General features: G+C 42.6%; 1 pseudogene; it reads right to left on the bottom strand.

The window, feature by feature from the left end:
• Positions 1-15,029: 15,029 nt before the first annotated feature.
• LOC145802547 (protein FAR1-RELATED SEQUENCE 5 pseudogene) lies at positions 15,030-15,755 on the bottom strand (annotated as a pseudogene).
• Positions 15,756-19,524: the final 3,769 nt, after the last annotated feature.

The following is a 19,524-nucleotide window of genomic DNA, read 5'->3' as shown; positions in this document are numbered from 1 at the left end:
CTTTAGCAACTCTATCTTCCATGATAGACATCCCATTTAGAATCTGGATGCGTCCAGTCGTCATTGACCAGAAATTTGCGCCAGCCTATGAGTCGATCGCTGCTATAGATGAGGTTCAGGACGAAAACCCCTGGTATTATGACATTTAGAATTTCTTGGAAAAAGAAGCATACCCGCCAGGGGTAAATGCCAAGAATAAAAGGGTAATCAGAAGAATGGCCATCCAGTTCATCATCTGTGGGGGTAAGCTGTATAAGAGAGGTCATCTGGGAATGCACAAGTTGTGTGTTGAAGCCGAGGAATCAAAGCGCCTGATGGAGGCCATCCATAGAGGAGAATGCGGAGCGCATATGAACGGAGTAATGCTAGCACGGAAGATCCTCAGACAGGGTTATTACTGGTCCACCATGGAGGAGGATTGTATTAGTTTTGTTCGGCGATGCCACAAGTGTCAGATTCATGCAAACCACATGAACATCCCGCCGTCGAGGCTGTACAACATGACTTCGCCATGGCCATTTTCAGTTTGGGGAATCGATGTGATCGGGGCTGTCACTCCAAAGGGGTCGAATGGGCATGAGTTCATCCTGGTTGCGATAGATTATTTCACGAAGTGGGTCAAGGCCCAATCGTATACGGTGTTGAAGGCGTCACACGTTGCGAAGTTTATCAAAAACAACATCATTTGTCGCTATGGGGTCCCGAACGAGATCGTTTCAGATAATGGTTCCCACTTCAAGAAGGAAGTGATTGACTTATTGGAGAAATACAACGTGGCTTTCCATAAGTCATCTACATATCGACCGCAAACCAACGGGGCGGTCGAGGCCGCCAACAAGAATATCAAACACATACTGCAGAAGATGGTGGAAACCTACCGGGATTGGCCAGATAAGCTGTCATTTGCTCTATGGGGCTACAGGACTTCAATCAGAACTTCTACCGGAGCGACTCCGTATTCATTGGTTTATGGGATGGAGGCCGTTCTACCTATCGAGATTGAGGTTCCATCATTACGAGTATTGGCTGAGTGTCAAATAGCCGAAGCAGATTGGCATCAGAGCAGATTTGAGGAACTCATGCTTTTTAACGAGAGAAGACTGAAAGCGTTGTACCACGTTCAAGACTATCAGCGTAGAATTGCCCAGGCTTTCAACAAGAAAGTTAAGTCCAGGAATCTAAAAGAAAGAGATTTGGTGCTCAAGGACAACCGAGCTCCCATCCACGACCCAAGGGGCAAGTTCAAACCCAATTGGACTGGTCCCTACATCATCAAAGCTATCTGGTCAGGTGGAGCTGTGGTTCTGATGGATCTAGATGGCCTAGAGTTCTCCCAACCGATCAACATGGACAAGTTGAAAAAATATTACCCCTGAGAGGCTCGCTAGGCCGAAAACCCGAAAGGGCGACCCAGGCAAAAGTTAGAGCACAAAAAATTGGAAAATATAAAAACTGAGCTCGCAAGGTTGAAAACCCGCAAAGGGCGACCTTGGCAAAAGTTAGAGCGTAAAAGGAGAGTGAAAATACCCGAGTGAACCTAAGCCTGAACTACGTAAGGCTTGATTCCCATCTTTGGGATACGTAGGCAACTTCACCCTGAAGTTCAGCCATAAACTTTTCCCCGATCAACTTTGTCCATTTTGACCATCTCAATCATCTTTATCCATCAGCATTTATCGCGATCTCCGGTGCAGTGCTATTTAGACTAGGGGCAACTTTTCGTTGCCACGACGGTGCAACGCTATTCAGACTAGGGGCAACTTTCCGTTGCCATGCATTGTCGCGGTACTCTTCAAACTAGGGGCAACTTTCCAGTTGCAGGGATCTGGGGTTGTGCATCTCAGTGACAGATCTTAGGCGTGTCCAGTTCTGATCCATATCGAAAATGGTTTTGAAAAATTTTAATAAAAGTTGACTTTGTTCAAATTAATCTCTTTACAACTAAGACTATTTTTTGACCAAAGCGGAAAATTTTCAGTACCACAACCTTCAATTTCATTGATTTCAAAACAGAGTTCTCCTGCTCTTGCATACAATCGAAGTTGCTTTTTATTACATTCATAAAGAAAACTTGAAAGTACTAATAAAGCAATAAATCCGGGGCATAGTCAAGTCAAGTATCCCTGCGCCCCCTCCCAAAGCTGGTCGAAGCCTCTGACGCCAAGCTAGGCCCAACATGTGCCTCCTTGTTGAGCCAATCCAAGTACTCGTCAGACAAAGTGCAACTGAAAGTGGGAGCAGGAGCCAGGAGCTCTCTAGTCCTCCATGCTGTGGCATATCGGGCAAACTGTGCACCTCGGATCGGGAAAGCAGCCGGGTACTCAATCCCCTCTGGTGGGCAAATCTGATCATGACCGAACTGGCGCAGGAACCGGAACGGAAAGTAGAACACACAGTGGGTCAGACCAATCAACTGGAACCCGATCAGCCGGGACATGCTATAGCTCATTGCCGGGAGATTGAGCCAGGGACAATGCCAAGCGATGCGATCTGCGGACAGATTGCACATCCAGTCAAACCACCATCTTTCATCAGGGGCATCGACTAGGCGTCGTCGAAAGAAATAGCCTCGAGCTGAGTAAGCCGGGCAAGAGTCTACAACCTACAATTTGTCCATTAATCATACCTGGGGAGGGATGAAAAATAAGAGAATAAAGAATAGAGAGATGTACGGTGAGAGAAAAGTGAGAAAAGGGTTTTTGTAAGAAAAATCGAGCCTGGGGGCCGAGTGATGTGAGCAAATACATATGTAAGATTGGGTGGGAAACATTACCTGCAGCAGCAGTGGACTTCCAGCAAATCTAGTCGTCTCCTGGCGATAGATAGAATCCAAGCCCATCAGCGTCTCGGCCAAGGTCATGGCGATGCAGCTCTTTCCTTCTTTCAAGCCTTGAGCAACTTCAATCAGACGAATGCTAAATCCGCCAAAACCCGGGGAAAGCAAAAAGTGAGACAGCAGGCACAAGCAAAGGGCGTGTTGCCGGAAACCTTGCCAATAATGGTTGCTGCGGTCACCGGCGTCAGAAAAGCGATGAATCAAACCAAGGATATCCAGTTCCCCATTACAGATCAAAGACCGAGCATCATGCACGGTGAATCCACACATCCGCCCTAAAGCTTGGGCGTGGCCAAAGCGGAACTGGGGCAAGATCTTTTCATGACACTCAGACTCCATCAAAACTTGAAAATCTTCAAAAGTTGAACATACCTCTTGCCCGCCAAAGCTAAAGACATACGTCACTGGGTTCCAAAACCTCGTCACGGCATGGAGGAAAGGGAGATGTAGCGGGGTGCGGCTCAGCGTGAATAGTGCATTCAAGCCAAAACCCCGGAAGTTCAACTTTTCCGAGCCATCTAGAGAAGCGATCCAAGCTGTGAGATTTTTAATGAGAAACGCCTTCATTTTTCGTGCAAAACTAAGATGAATTGAATCAAAACACGGAGCTAAGGCTTTTAAAGAGGAAAAGACACTATTCAGGGGGACAAGTGTCAAAAATTTGACGGTTGCTGAGCTAAGTGGCCGGCCGGCCATCTTTTCTGGCAGGCCGGCCGTTTCTTGTTTCAAAACTAGCCGGTGGCCCTCTCTCTGCAATAAATCTGGCCGGCCGACTCCCAAAAGTGGCCGGCCATGCTCCAATGTGTGTCTTTAGCCCTGTTTTACCCTCCGAAGGAAAGTTTCAAGCATTTCCATGCAACGGATGTGTTGATGGCCTCTATTTCCCTCTGTTTCGGATGCGTTCCGTTGCCCAGATCGTCCGAAGTGCACTTTGTTGTGTTAAGTTTTATTTATCGAGTTGTTGCTTTGTTTATCGAGTTGTCGTTTTGCTTATCGAGTTGTTTGTCGAGCTGTCGTGTTTCGTGTTTTTGAGTTGTTACTCTTTATTTTAAGCAATTTTTGTTTGAGTCTTGTTTATTGAGTTGTCAACGCTATTGTGTTTTGCTTATCGAGTTGTAAACTTGCTAAGGTTTTGTTATATTTTAGAAAGTTAAGTTGTTGTGTTGGTTCACTACCTGACTGGGCAAAATGCACAATGCACATTTCCATTCAATCTCATTATGGTGCAAAATGATGCGATATGATGCTAAGAGTTTAAAATACAACACTTTTTTCAAAAGCTATTTCATTCCAACATGCCTCGCTTGTTACAACATTTTACAGACTAAGGCACAAGTTTTATAAAGAATAAAACTGCCCGATAATATACAATGTGCTACAACTACTAACAAAAAGATAAATAAAACAGGAAACAGCCGCATCTGTGCTCTCAAGAGTAGTAATAAGAGGCCATCTTCGTCCTCTTCTGCGGAATAGACTCTCCGCCACCATCGCCATCGCCATCATCTGAATCGGAGTCGCCATCCTCGGGATCACCCTCAGCCTCGCCTCCACTCCCGGAACCAAGACCGGAGCCGTCCTCTCTATCAGCAGATGTCTCCAACTGACGGTCTGCAACCTCCTCCTCCTCATCCTCACCAGGCTCCTCCTCCACAATATGTACTCTGCGTCTACGAGACGACCCCTCCCCTCGAAAAGGCTTGGATGGCCCAGCTCCTCGGAAAGGCCTGGATGGCCCAGCTCTGTGAAAAGGCCTGGATGGCCCAGCTCCCCGAGAAGGCCCAGGTGGCCCGACCTGTGGCTGAGCATATACCGGAGGCATCTGAGAACAAAGAGTTCAATTTAAATACATCAGTCCAAATATGTACATCAGATGCAGATACAAGCAAAAACTACAGTGTACAGGTGGGGTGTGTGTCAGATGTGCTCTACACAAGTAGCCTATCAATGTAGTAGAAATCAACATGTCATCAGAAGTATGATAAATGCCAGAAAACTAAAGGGTACCTGGAAGCCCATGATAGACAACTGTGCCTCCCTCCGCAGGACCATCCCCTCAAGTGAGGCTACCATCTCGAGCACCTGATCCAGATACTCAACAGGGGGCTGCAGATGCAAAGGCAAGGGTGTCAGTAAAGGAATGAACGTCCAAATATCTGAGTGATGAATCAAAGTTGTAAAACATACCGGTGGCGAGTCGGGGTCTCTGACATATCGATGACCGGGCATCGGAGGCTCTATCGGGATCAGAATCGGAGAGGTAGTCCCATACTGCCACCCCATCAGCTCAGTCGGCATGTCCGGCCACCCGGGATGAGGAAAAGTCATAGGAATCGGGGGAACCGATCCACCCCCACCTCTAGATGTACCAGCCCTGCTGGTGGAAGGGGCGTCTGCAGCCCGAGCCCGGGCCTGGCTCGAAGATGGCATACCAGCAGGCCTCATCATCGGAGTGCGAACTCCCGTCAATGGAGGCATCAGGTATGTGTGACGGTAAGTGGCGTAATCCCCCTCCTCAAGATATAGTAAAGCATCAGTACCCAGCATAGCATTAATAACATCCCGGGAAATGAGCACATCAGCAATCCGCATATCGACTGGGGGTGCTGAGGAAGGGTCCTGAGAAGTGTACCCTCAGACCTGACGCAAGAAACGCTCCCCCAGAAAAAAGGCCCTACCAACCGGCCCTTCGAACAGGAGCCTGTACCGGAAGGCACCCCACCCTCCGGCAAACTGGAATCGGAGATCCTCACCTAAGGGTGCCCAGGGCTGCCATGTAATCTACAAATAATAGGTGCATAAACCAAACAGAAATCGAAGATGTACAGGACAAATCAAAGATGAAAACAAAAAGAACTAAGAGTTCTGAAGTACCTCCGATGAGCGCACCGTGTCGAAATACTATCGCAGGTAAAGGAGAGACTCCCGAGGTCTTGACCGGTGCTGGCCTTCAAACACAAGTGAGTACGGGGTCACGAGAGGTCCCGCTACCATCAACTCCGGGGCCAATGTCGGGAAATATACATAGACCCACAACTGTAGAAAACAAAGCATAATATGAAATGTTGAGGGCAAAATGCATGATACAGAGTATAAAGTGCGCCGTGTGTGCGATGTGCACATAATGAGGAGCAGAAATGTAAATCAAAAGGGCAGAAAGTACCTCTCAGGCTCTCCAATAGCCGCCAAGTAAGTCCCCCCGTCCGCATGAGGTCGCGCTCATGTAGTAATAAAGGGTGGCCAAGCCGGCACCACCCCAGTCATACCGCCTGACCTGTGACAGGTCCACCAAGGCACTCAACAGATAAAGCCCAACAGTGTTCCCTCTGTCGGCAAACAAAGTGGTCCCGAATAGGAACATCAAAAAGCCGCGAGCATACTGTGCCGCCTCCTCAGGAGTCCCGGGCTCCATCTCCACCCGCCAGAAATGGGAAGAGAACCAGGTGTATCGGACTCTCCCTGAAGCTTTGTCAACAGGCGGGCGAGCCCCTAGCAGATATATCCAAGCGGCCTCCCACTGGCCCATGTCCTCATCATATGGGATCGCCCAGCCTCCCACATCAAGGCCGATCAATACAGCGAAGTCAAAAAGGGTCATAGTCATGTCCCCAGTGGCAAAGAAATGGAAAGAGTTGGTGGTGTCCCACCATCTCTCCACCAGGGCGGCCATCAGCGTCCTCCTAGCAGGACAACGAGATAGCCCAGAGCAGAAGGGCCCGAACCCCACTAAGTCAACCAAATCCCGAACAGCCTCCGGGAGCTCAACATACCAGTCTCTCGCCGCGGTAGAGCCATACCCCCGCACAATGCGAGAAGTCACCTGCATTCAGAATGAACACATGTTTCAGCATGAAATGAATAAGCTGCGTGCAAATAAAGTGAATAGGTTGCGTGCAAAGTAAAGTAAGTGGGCTGCGTGTTCACCTTCAAATTGGGTTATGTGTTCAGAAAATCAATTTGGGCTGCGTGTTCAAATCTCAATCAGTCTGGGCTGTGTGTTTAGAAAATCAATTTGGGCTGTGTGTTCAGAAAATCAATTTGGGCTGCGTGTTCAAATCTCAATCAGTCTGGGCTGTGTGTTCAGAAAATCAATTTGGACAGTGTGTTCAGAAAATCAGTGTTTGGGCTGCGTGTTCAACTCTCAATTAGTGTGTGCTGCGTGTTCACCATCAATTTGGGCTGTGTGTTCAGAAAATCAATTTGGGCTGCGTGTTCAAATCTCAATCAGTCTGGGCTGTGTGTTCAGAAAATCAATTTGGGCTGTGTGTTCAGAAAATCAATTTGGGCTGTGTGTTCAGAAAATCAGTGTTTGGGCTGCGTATTCAAATCTCAATCAGTCTGGGCTGTGTGTTCAGAAAATCAATTAAGGTTGTGTGTTCAGAAAATCAATTTGGGCTGCGTGTTCAAATCTCAATCAGTCTGGGCTGTGTGTTCAGAAAATCAATTTGGGCTGTGTGTTCAGAAAATCAGTGTTTGGGCTACGTGTTCAACTCCCAATTAGTGTGTGCTACGTGTTCACCATCAATTTGGGATATGTGTTTAGAAAATCAATTTAGGCTACGTGTTCAAATCTCAATCAGTCTGGGCTGTGTGTTCAGAAAATCAATTTGGGCTGTGTGTTCAGAAAATCAATTTGGGCTGCATGTTCAAATCTCAATCAGTCTAGGCTGTGTGTTCAGAAAATCAATTTGGGCTGTGTGTTCAGAAAATCAATTTGGGCTGCGTGTTCAAATCTCAATCAGTCTGGGCTGTGTGTTCAGAAAATCAATTTGGGTTGTGTGTTTAGAAAATCAGTGTTTGGGCTACGTGTTCAACTCCCAATTAGTGTGTACTGCGTGTTCACTATCAATTTGGGCTGTGTGTTCAGAAAATCAATTTGGGCTGTGTGTTCAAATCTCAATCAGTCTGGGCTGTGTGTTCAGAAAATCAATTTGAGCTGTGTGTTCAGAAAATCAATTTGGGCTGTGTGTTCAAATCTCAATCAATCTGGGCTGTGTGTTCAGAAAATCAATTTGGGCTGTGTGTTCAGAAAATCAGTGTTTGGGCTGCGTGTTTAACTTTCAATTAGTGTGTGCTGCGTGTTCACCATCAATTTGGGCTGTGTGTTCAGAAAATCAATTTGGGCTGTGTGTTCAGAAAATCAGTGTTTGGGCTGCGTGTTCAAATCTCAATTAGTGTGTGCTGCGTGTTCACCATCAATTTGGGCTGTGTGTTCGGAAAATCAATTTGGGTTGCGTGTTCAAATCTCAATCAGTCTGGGCTGTGTGTTCAGAAAATCAATTTGGGCTGTGTGTTCAGAAAATCAATTTGGGCAGCGTGTTCAAATCTCAATCAGTCTGGGCTGTGTGTTCAGAAAATCAATTTGGGCTGTGTGTTCAGAAAATCAGTGTTTGGGTTGCGTGTTCAGCTCTCAATTAGTGTGTGCTGCGTGTTCACCATCAATTTGGGCTGTGTGTTCAGAAAATCAGTGTTTGGGCTGCGTGTTCAACTCTCAATTAGTGTGTGCTGTGTGTTCACCTTCAATTTGGGCTGTGTGTTCAGAAAATCAGTGTGTTGGGCTGCGTGTTCAACCCTCAACCGATGTGTGCCGTGTGTTCACAATCAATTTATGGGCTGAGTGTTTAGGAATTCAAGTGATTGGACCGTGTGTTCAGAGCGCAAACAGAATGCAAGAAAAATTCATAATACGTTACAGCAAAGGTAGGAATGAAGTAAATACCTCTCGTGCCTCATAGGAGAGATGATACTCTGGCTCCCGCAGAAGGAGATCCCCGGGTGCTCGCTCGTCAAAATCGGTGAAATGATGGAAAACAGCCCGCGGGAGAACGTGTACTGGTGGGTCATACCTCTCGGGGATGAAGGGGCGAACCCTCGGAGGCAAGGACATGATGTCAGGCTCGCCTCCGGCACCTGGAGAACCTCCGCCGTGAGGAAATTGACCCGCCATTTCAAGAAATCTGCAAAAGGGGCAAAAATGAGGCAAAATTGGAAAAAGTCAACAAAAGTCAACTCTCGAGAAATGAAAAAGTCAACAAAAGTCAACTCCCGAGAAAATCTTCCAAATATTGAGACAAACTCACCTCAAGTGGCGAAAATGAGAAAAGAAACCCCGAAACCAAAATTTAATCGGTTCAAAGTGCTTAAAACTGAAAGATTTCGCGAAAACAACTTGCATGGGACGTTGGAAAACGCGTATAAGGCACAAATCTGTGGAAGAAAATGGTTTGGGAAGCTAGAGAAGAAGATTTCGGAGCTGCACTTATGAGCCCGAAATGTTTGGATGGATGTATTTAAAGAAAAGAGGCCAAAAAGACAAAACTACCCCCGGATTTGGCAAAGTGGCCGGCCGGCCACTTTTTCTGGCAGGCCGGCCATTTCCTTTTCAAAAAATGGCCAGTGGTCTCCCTCTCCCAATAAAACTGGCCGGTGGTGTTCCCCACATGCCCTCCAAGGTCCCTGCAAATTTTGAGGAGGATTGGAGTCCCCGAGACCTGAAAAAGTACAAGAGAAGTGCACTTTCTGTCGCAAAATCGCTCCGCCGGAACTTCAGCTTCAACTTCCGATGCATCTCTCACCGTTTACTCATCGAAAGTGAGGTATATCCTTTTGAACATGTTGTAACCTCTTCGGGAGGTGGACCGGAGGCCGCGATCGAGTCACCCTCGCCGAAACGCGCGTTTCTTCCCGCATTGCGATGCACTTTTTTATCAACACCATGATTGTCTGCATTCGATATCACATTGAACGTATGCTGTTAGATATGTTGTGCTTGTTGAGTTTCTTTTGCAGGCACGATATTATATGTACGGTTCATTTGAGGCTGGTGCGACCAGACGAATCGCACAGGTATCGTATCTTCTCCGTGTGAGACGCGACGAGAATTGAATAATTCTCTGCATTCTTAACTGCATGAAATATAGTTGTTGCTTTACATTCTCGCTTAAAACTGTTGCATCTATTTGCGAATACTTGCTTCATTACAGCTTGCTGCATTTACACGATCATTGAATTACCTTCGGCTTCTTGCATTATCAGTTGCATTTTGCCCCTGCCTGCGGGCACATCTCTGTTTATCACGCCTGTTTGTTTAAGTCTTCGGCCTTGTCAAAAATGGGTCGTCTCTAGGCTTTGACATTCACTCCCATCACTTATGACTTTCGAGTTCTGTCAAAGAGGGGCAACTATAGACACCCCATTTTTGACCGACCTTGAGACTCAGACGTCACCAGTTGAGCGCTCGGTGATATTGCATATTGTGCTCGTTCAGAAGTTTCAGAGTCTCGGTTGCGAGCCTTGCCTCCAGACTTCCGGACTCTTTTGTGCTTTGCCTCGGTTTGCGAACCAGGCTCCGTTTTCTCTGTTTTCTCTTCCCGAAGGGAGGGAGAGGTCTCGTAGATCATCTCTCAGTGGCTGTAGGCTACGTTTCGTGGTCGTAGGCCGTTTTGCCCGTTTGGAGTTCGGTTTCCGATTTTTCGGAGCCGTTGGCCGTGTGCCTTGGTTCGAGACCGCTTAACCACCTCCGTTTGCTCCAGTTTTTGGCATGTATCTTATTTACTCCCTTTTGAGGGACACTGTGGTCCGAGAGACCAACTTCGTGGTCGGACACCACTTCCGGTACCTAACAGTCAGTTTTCGGGGCCTCGGGCTGCGCGTTTCGGCCCCCGAACCTTCATTTTGCATCGGTTTTGGTTCATTTTTTTGCAGGGACCTCTGTTTCATTGGTAAGAGGGCCGTAGAAGGGTGGGAGGCCAGTAATTGTTCTGTCAGCTAACTTTATCCCTTCATCGCCCTCCGTCGCCCGTTTTTCCTCACTTCAAAGCCAATGTTGACCACCCTTGGGCCATTTTCTTGCACCCTAAACCCCATATTTGTGATGTACACATCTGGGTTGGTGGCTGGCCAGTAATTGCTTTTGAACCTTTTGAACCCCTTTGAAAAGTGGGTTGTTCTCCCTCCTGGTCCACTATCTCCAGCTTTTGACCACATAATTGTGTTGTGCACACCTGAGAGGCTACCTTTTGGTATGGCCGGCCACTAATTCTCATTGAACCTTTTGACCCTTGGCCGGCCGGCCATGGGAGGTAGCCGGCCGGCCACCTGCAACCTCAATAACCGGCCGGCCATGCTCCTTGCTGCAGGCACATTCCAAATATGCATCTCTTTTCCCCCCAGATTGTGTATCCGGGGGGGTGCTTTTTTGGAGGGAAACTTGGATTGTTTTCCCTCCATTTTTCCCCCCTTTTCCCCCCTCTTTTGTCTATATAACAGCAGCTCCAGTTCTGTTATTAGGGTTACAAAAATTCCCCCCAAGCCTCTTGCCTTGTATCTCTCTTTCTCTATATTTCCAAGCTACAAACTCTCAAGTCCTACACCCATTTCTTCACCAACCCATAGCCCCACCCTTCCATCCTCCATTCCAACAGCTGGAGGTTGTTCTTCAGAGCCTAGGAGTGCTGCATCTTGGTCCAAAAGGGTGCCAAAGACTAGTCTTCAAGGGTGAGTCCCTATTATCCTTTTTTGTGCTTTATTTTGTTCAATACATTAGCCATACTTTCTTGCTGTTTTGGGCTCCGACCCCAACTGAAACTAGGCTTATTTTGAGCTATTTTTCATGTTTGTTTAAGGGCCTCTCACTGTTTGAGGCCTCCTTGTTGCACTTGCTTCATTAGCTCCCTTGTATACAATTTTCTTGTGTAGTATTTTTGGCCTATGTATAAATTGTTTTGAGGTATGTCATAAACTGTAAAGAACCTTATTTTGAGCCCTTATTCAATATTGTTGAAGGGCTCATCACTGTTTGTGGCTTCCATTTGCCACTTACCTTTATATCTCTCTTTTGGCTCCATTTTTGCATGATTTGTTAGCCTCTTATGCTTCTATTTTTGGGCTCTAGTCTGAACTAAAAATGACCTTATTTTGACCCCCTCTTAATTTTTCATTAAGGGTCTTTCACTGTTTGTGGCTTCCATTTTCCACTTGCCTTTATATCTCTCTTTTGGCTCCATTTTTGCATGATTTGTTAGCCTCTTATGCTTCTGTTTTTGGGCTCTGGTCCGAACTAAAAATGACCTTATTTTGACCCCATATTCATGTTTCATTCAGGGTCTTTCACTTTTTGAGGCATTCTTTCTATACTTTGTGTTATAACTCTCTTTTTGGCCTTATTTTGCATAGCATTTTGAGCATTCTTGTACACTGTTTTGGGTTTGGACACCAACTGGAAAATATCATGTTTTTGGCCCCTCTTCACCTTTGTTGAAGGGTCCTCTCTTGTTTGGGGTCAGAAGCTGTGACTTGCTTCTTTATCTCACATTTAGGGCCATTTTTGCATATTGGTTTAGCCCTATTTGTGTTCATTGTTTGGCCTTCCTTAAAACTGTAAACATGCTTTTTTTGGGGCTGCCTTGAATCTGTCTTCACATTTCATGATCAAATAGTGCATGTTTTGTATAGCTATAGGCCACTGCGCATGCCTAGTTTTGCATTTCGGGTCCCATTTCATGCATCGGGTGCCATGTTTCTATGATTCGGGACTGTTTTGGGTCATATTTTAGCGTTGAAATTTGCATGCTTGTATGCCATATTCCATGCCTTGCCATGTCTTGTTAGAGTGGCATTTTGTGCCTTAGGATCGGTCCTCGGTTTGCGTGCATGCGGGCACGCATCTCGAGTGTCTCATTTTCATCTCATGGCCTCCTATGTGAGTGTGGCTGAGGTCCACTCATGTTGGTGTAAGTCCATCGTGCATTGTGTATGCCATTTCATTTCATAGCATTGCGTATGCTAGGTTGTATGTTAGCGCATTGTGTATGCCATGTTACCTCGTGCATCGTGTATGCGATTTCATAGAATTGTGCATGCTAGGTTGTATATTAGTTGCATTCATGCACGTCATGCATATTGCATTGTGCTTGGGATAGGAGTTAGCCCGAGCACGGAAAACGAGGTACGTTTCGTACTCCGAGTGACGGAACGTATCTCAATTCCTGGTCGCCGACACTCCGGATTATCCATGATAGAGTTAGGTCTTGTTGTGTTTATGTGTGCATTCATTTCATATTGAGTCTTGCAAATCGACTCCTCGGCCATCATGCATTGATATGCGTGATTGGTGGCACGAGGATCGAGGCATGCATACATTTGTGAAAATACATTGCTATGCCCCTTTTCTGCTCTCTGTTGCAGCAAATCAAGAATCAACAGTCTTCCGGGGCTCGGTGCGCTTTCCAAGAATAAATTGCAAAACAGAGGCTAATTGGGGCATCCTAGTGGATTTTCGCGCGAGGCAGCCCAGACATGCATCATCCATCATCTGAAGAAGAGTCAAGGCAGTCCCTGGCTTGCATGCCAGTTTATTATTTTTCTTAGTTAATTTGTAAATTAATTAGGAATTTGTATATATTTGGACTGTATTATTTGGACTGTATTATTTGGACTGTACTATTTATTCAGACCCTCTGCGCGAGGGCACAACTGTAATAAGTGTGCGTGTGTGTGTTGTATGTCTTCCAACCCCACGTCTTTCTCCCTTTTATTTACCCGCTTATGATGGTTAGATTAGGGCATGTTTTAATTAGCATACAATATGATAGCATGTTTGCATTCATTCATCTGTATTGCATGCATCGGGCTCGGCGCATCATACTAACTGCATTGTATTTTCAATTCCAAATTGAATACATGTTAGCTATAGCATTTCATATGCCATGTTTAGAATAGCCGAGCCTGCTATAGTTGCATTTTTGCATGTGTTGCATTAGGCATTTCTGTATAATTAGGATCATGCATGGATTTCTAATGAGCTTCTGTTTTGGCTTGGAGTACTCGGTAAGTTTTTATGCTTTAGCATCCTTGCATGCGTGTGAGTAACTGCCATGATAGCTTGCTTACCACGAGGCTATATGTTTATGTGATATAACTGCCTGAATGCCTGTGGGTGAAGGTTGGGTTATTTGGATTGGAATAATTCATCAAATGTGTGTTTTAAGCCCACTAGATAGTGGCAAAATCATGTTTTCTAAGCCCACCCGAGGGTGGCAAATTCACGTCTTAGCCTACTTGCGAGTAGCACCATCAAACCATTTTCAAACAAACAAACATGAAATGTTTTGTTCCAATTCAGGCGATCCAGTCTATACTTGTATGCTGTGCGCAACACATAGTAAATCTAGGCTAATAACCGGAATAAGAACACATAATGTTTTCAAAAATAGATATCATGGTTAGTAGGGGCCGAACTTTGATCGGGCGAGCAGGGGTGCTCACGAAGTGACCTTCCCCAATCGTACCCAAGTTCCCGAGCCGAGGCAACTTTGGTGATGACGGACACGTGGCCTTAGGCAATGAGTCAGGGTTTCCTAAATTTTTCAAAATAAAATATTTAGGTGGCGACTCTGTATCTGGCAAAGCAGTCCATGTTTGGCACTTCTTTCAAAATCTGTTTTCTCAAGACAATTTGCCGGATTTGGACTCTTTGGTTCAGATTACGAACCGTGACAATTTGAGAGTCCTGAGCTGTAGTAACCCCAATATCGAACGGAACGGGGGGGGACTCGTTCCTCCCGGGGGCGTTCGGAGACGTCTACAGTAAGCATTTGAAATCTCAAAATAGGGACTGAAAATATATCAGATTTGTATACGAGGATCGGGTTATTACACATGATCCCCCTAAACTCAAACCACCGACACACACATTGCATTTCAGATTCAGTTGAATTAAAGTATACAACAAATTCAACTTTCTTCATTTTGTCACCCACAAGCATAGCTTCCTTCACATGATAGGTACAAACGGATCCCTCCTCGTTCACAAGAGTCGACAATACAGTAGTCGCTTCAATTCTACTTGAACTTCTTTAAATTTCGCATTTGCGTAGGTAGCATGAAATTGCTCCTCAAACTCATACACAGTTAAGCAATCATACAATTTGTTTCGAGATTTAAAGTCTGCTTTGGTCTCCTTCTCCACCTTACTTATCAATGCATTGTCGTACTGTTCAACAAATTGCTTTAAAGTAGTCTTTGAGTTTACACAGCCATCAAAAAATGCATTCATGCTCTCACTTCGCTGTGTAGTTGACATGCCAACCCAAAATATATCTTTCACATAGGCAGGAATCCACCTATGTCGCTCACCATATAATACCCCCAACCACTCGTTGTCATGAAGGCTAAACTTTTCAATCATCATTTGTCATTCCTCATCAAATTCATCTTTTCTGAAAGAATCATAAACTGCATTTTGTAAAGCAAATTTGATGGCTTCATATTGGGAATATCCTCTCAATTTCTCAGGTATTTTCTTCATTACATACCATAAACACCAACGATGTCGAGCCTGTGGGAAGACAATTTGTATGGCATTTTGCATGGCTCTGCACTGGTCAGTTATAATAGCTTTTGAAGGAGTGGCTGACATGCAATTTAACCATTCTTTGAATAGCCAAACAAATGTGTTCGTGTTCTCATTAGATAATAGCCCACAACCAAACAAGATTAACTGTCCATGGTGATTAACTCCTACAAACGGAGCAAACGGCATATCATACTTGTTTGTGAGATAGGTGGTGTTAAATGAGACAACATCCCCAAATGCTTTATAAGCCGCCCTACTCCTTGTGTCCGCCCAAAACAAGTTTCGTATGCGACCATCTACATCAAAGTGAATTGTAGAATAGAAGTTTGAATTTTCTTGTTGTATCCTATGAAAATAGAATGCAACTGATTCGGCGTCTCCTACCCCAAGCCTCAATCTTCTAGCATTTTGAATGTGGTTCCTTGCATCTCGTTCATCAAATGTTAATGCCTCATATCCCCCCGCTTCAACAACTATAGAATGAAATTTCCTAGATACCCCTATTCCGGCTTCATCGTTTATTTCTAATCTTCTCTTCACAGGAGTACGAATCCTCTTATTCATTGGAAAATGACGTGAGTCGCTAGGAATTAAATCATGCGCATGCTCAAGCACAACTGTAGTTAACTTTTATCTTCCATCCGGTTGTAAAGTCGCTCTTACTTTAGCTTTACAATCAATTTTTGATGACAACGATGGTTTCAGGGGTTTTACTTCTGATCTTTTTGTCCTCTTCTGCGCTCGAGTACATTCAATTCCAAAGTATTTCACCTTTCCATCCGCTCCAACATTCTATGTTCTGTAAGCTATTGCAAATCCAACATTTTTAGCATATTTTGCATAAAACTCGTGCACTTCTTGCTTTGAAGTAAAACACATCCCCTTCTTAGGTTCTTCAATTTCACCACTCTCATTTAATGAAGGATTGTTCTTAACTTCCTCACCCCCACTCAATGTAGGATTGTTTGAATCAATGTCCATTGTGTGAAACACTCTACTGTAATTTGTATAAAATCAACAGAATTAAATGCACAACAAATCATAAATAAGGTTAGAGACATCACAGATTCACAGATTAAGATTCAGTGATGTTAAACACCACTTACATTCAAATTCAGACATCACAGAGTCAGAGATTCACATATTCACATAAATAAGGTTCAAGTGGATGTTAAACAAGACTCAGAGATTCAGACAGATTCAACAATTAACCAACCAAAACATGATTGTATACACACAGATTAAGAGATTAACCAAAACACCATAAAACATGATTTGTGAAATCTAAACATGATTGTATACACAGAGATTAGAGACATCACAGAGATTAACCAACCACAGGTTAGAGACTACAAATTTAAGAGATTAAGAGATTAACAAACTACAATATACACACAGATTCAGCAAATTTAGATTTCACTTCAACAAGAGCAAACATAGACCCCCAAACATATTTTTTAATTGAAATCATCTACCCACATAGACCCAAACATGGATAACCATTCTTCTAATCCCCCACATTCAGATTCAGGTGAGTAAAAAACAAAAAAATTTATAACTTGACAGACCAGATTCAGATTCAGGTGAGTGAAATATTGACGGAGTGGTATTTCGCACCACATTGACGGACCATATTCAAATTCAGATTCAAGTGAGTAACCATTCTTCCAACAAAAAAATATAAATTTATCAGAAGAAAAAAAACACAAAAAACGCACCAGGTGGGCAGAGTTTTTCGCTGGTCGACGAACAGCACTGACGGTGGGCAGAGTTTTTCGCTGGTCGTCGATGGTCACCCAGGTCTGTAATGTCAGCACCGGTCGACCTCGGCGGTGGTCGCTCTAGCCTATTCTTCTTCAACTGGTTCCTTTCCTCTCCTCTCTTTTCTTCTTCTATTTCTCGCGTGTGGTTCCTCTCCTCTCCACTCCAATGTTGTTGCAACTGAGCCAAACATTCAAAACTCACCTTTTCCAAATTCGGGGGATTTAGGGGGGCTCTATTCGAGCTACAAATCGGAGCTGTTTATAAATTATGATTTAAAAAAAAAATTATTTAATTATGAATTTTAAAAATAATTTTAGAATAATTTGTATTTTTTTTTATTGATTGATGTATAAAATGTGAAAGAAGAGATAAGAGAAAAAAAAAATTGATTGATTGATTTATAATATAAAAAAAAAAATAGTTTTGAAAGTAATTTTAAATTGTATTTTAAAAATTTATTTGGTTATAAATTTTGATTCAAATCATCATTTGAAAACAAAATTAAATTTTGAAAATTAAATCAAACGCTACCTTAATGTATTTGCATAAGGCCAACTCTTCTCCAATCCAAAAACGGAGTGGAGGGTGTTATTACGCTATGGTAGGCCCAATTTTAGGTTTATTTTGATAATTTAAATTGTTGAATTGGTAAATTTTGTCAAGTGTATTATTCTTGCAAAAAATTACATTAATTTGATATCTATAATCACTTGATTAACTTGTATTTGTGTTTGCGATTTATTTGAAAAGTTGTAATTGTAGTTAAAACAAATATAAACCAATCAAATAACTATTAATATTTGATCAATGTAACTTTTTGCAAAAGCAATAGACTCGATGAATTTTACATATTGAACGGTTTGAATCATTAAAATTAGTCCGAAATTGAGCCCAACAACAATATCGCCCAATTTAATTTGAGGCTGGAAAGAAGCGGTGACGATTTGTATGCTACTCGAGTTGGCTGATTAACATATAAGTGTGATTTGAGAAGTTAGTTAAGACTTTATTTTTTTGACTTTTTTTAACTTTTTTATCTTTTTATGTATAAAAAATGTGAGGAGTAATATCACTTAAAATGAATTAAAACTTTTAATTGAGTTACCAAATTGCCCATAATTTCCTCAAAAGCTTCGCTAGTTTGGGAAGATTGAAAAAAGACAAAAAGTCAAAAAGTCACTATCATATTTAAGTCACATCATTTTATTTAAGTCACATCACCTCTCTAACACATCACTTCAAACCCAACCCAACCCAAACCCAACCCATATTTCATAAAAAGTCAAAAAGTGCACTTATTTAGTCTTCCCAAACTAGGTAGTGTAGTCCATTTGTAGAGATTAAGATTTATTATAATGTTGTACTTATTTATTTATTTTTGAAAAATTACAAACAAAATATTTTAAAATTTCAACCTTATAACAAAATAATTTTTTTATTTTGTTAATTTAAACTTTAAAATTTTGACTTCTTTTTTATCAAAATAATTTCTTTATTTTGTTTAGTAAAATAAATGAAAAATTAAGTATTTCAGTCATTAAACTTAATAAAAAAAAATTAAATCATTTTATGTATACCTATATTGAGGTTAGTAACTAATATACTTTTTTTCATCGATTTTACTTAATAAAAATACGTGAATAATTTAGATTAAAAATAAATAAAAAGATTATTGTTAAATTATTAAAATTCAAAATTTATTTTATTACATGGCTAAAGTCTTAAATTTATTTTATTTTATTTTATTTTGTAATTATCCCTTTTTTCAATAATGGTAGGTGCTCACGATATTTATTTTAAAAAATATTAAAAAAGAACAATGTACGGTGAAGATTTATTTCAAGTATTGGTTTCATTATACAAAAATTAAATTTAAACTAAAAGAATCACATTTCAAGATATTTCTTGATATTTTTTTATGGGAATGGCTACTGGACCGTGCTGTTGGGCCCCTGGAGGCCCACCACGAGTCCCGTTTTGATAATCTGAACCGTTCAATGTGTAGAATTCGTCAAGTATTATATGTTTATAAAAAATCACGTTGATCGGATATCGATAGCTATGTGATTAAAGTAGATTTTTGTCAACCGTTAATTTATTTACCGTCCATTTTTTTTTTATACAAAACTGATTTGATCACATAGCTATCGATATCCGATTAACGTGATTTTGTATAAACATATAGTACTTGACGAGTTCTACATACTGAATGATTCAGATTATCAAAACGGGACCCGTGGTGGGCCCCCACGGGCCCAATAGCACGGTCCAGTCCGATTAAGGACTGGACAGAAGCCATGCCCTTTTTTTATTGGCTCTCATCTTCTTCATTTTTTTTTAAATTTTTTTTAATATCAAATTTATTATACCATCTCATGTGTTCCTTACACTCATTAATGTAAATTTTACATAAACTCCATTAATACCTAATGGTTGTCAATGTGCCACCAAATATCATATAAAAAGTAATAAATATATCAATTCTATAAAGATTGGAAAAAAACAAGCCGACCTATAAGTCAAATTTAACTCTTTGATAACAATAGCAACCATTTTAGTTGTGGCAATA

The sequence above is a fragment of the Camellia sinensis genome, chromosome 11, assembly GCF_055761805.1.
Source record: "Camellia sinensis isolate YWXY chromosome 11, ASM5576180v1, whole genome shotgun sequence".
Classification (NCBI taxonomy): Eukaryota; Viridiplantae; Streptophyta; class Magnoliopsida; order Ericales; family Theaceae; genus Camellia; species Camellia sinensis.
This window is presented reverse-complemented; position numbering and strand designations above follow the sequence as displayed.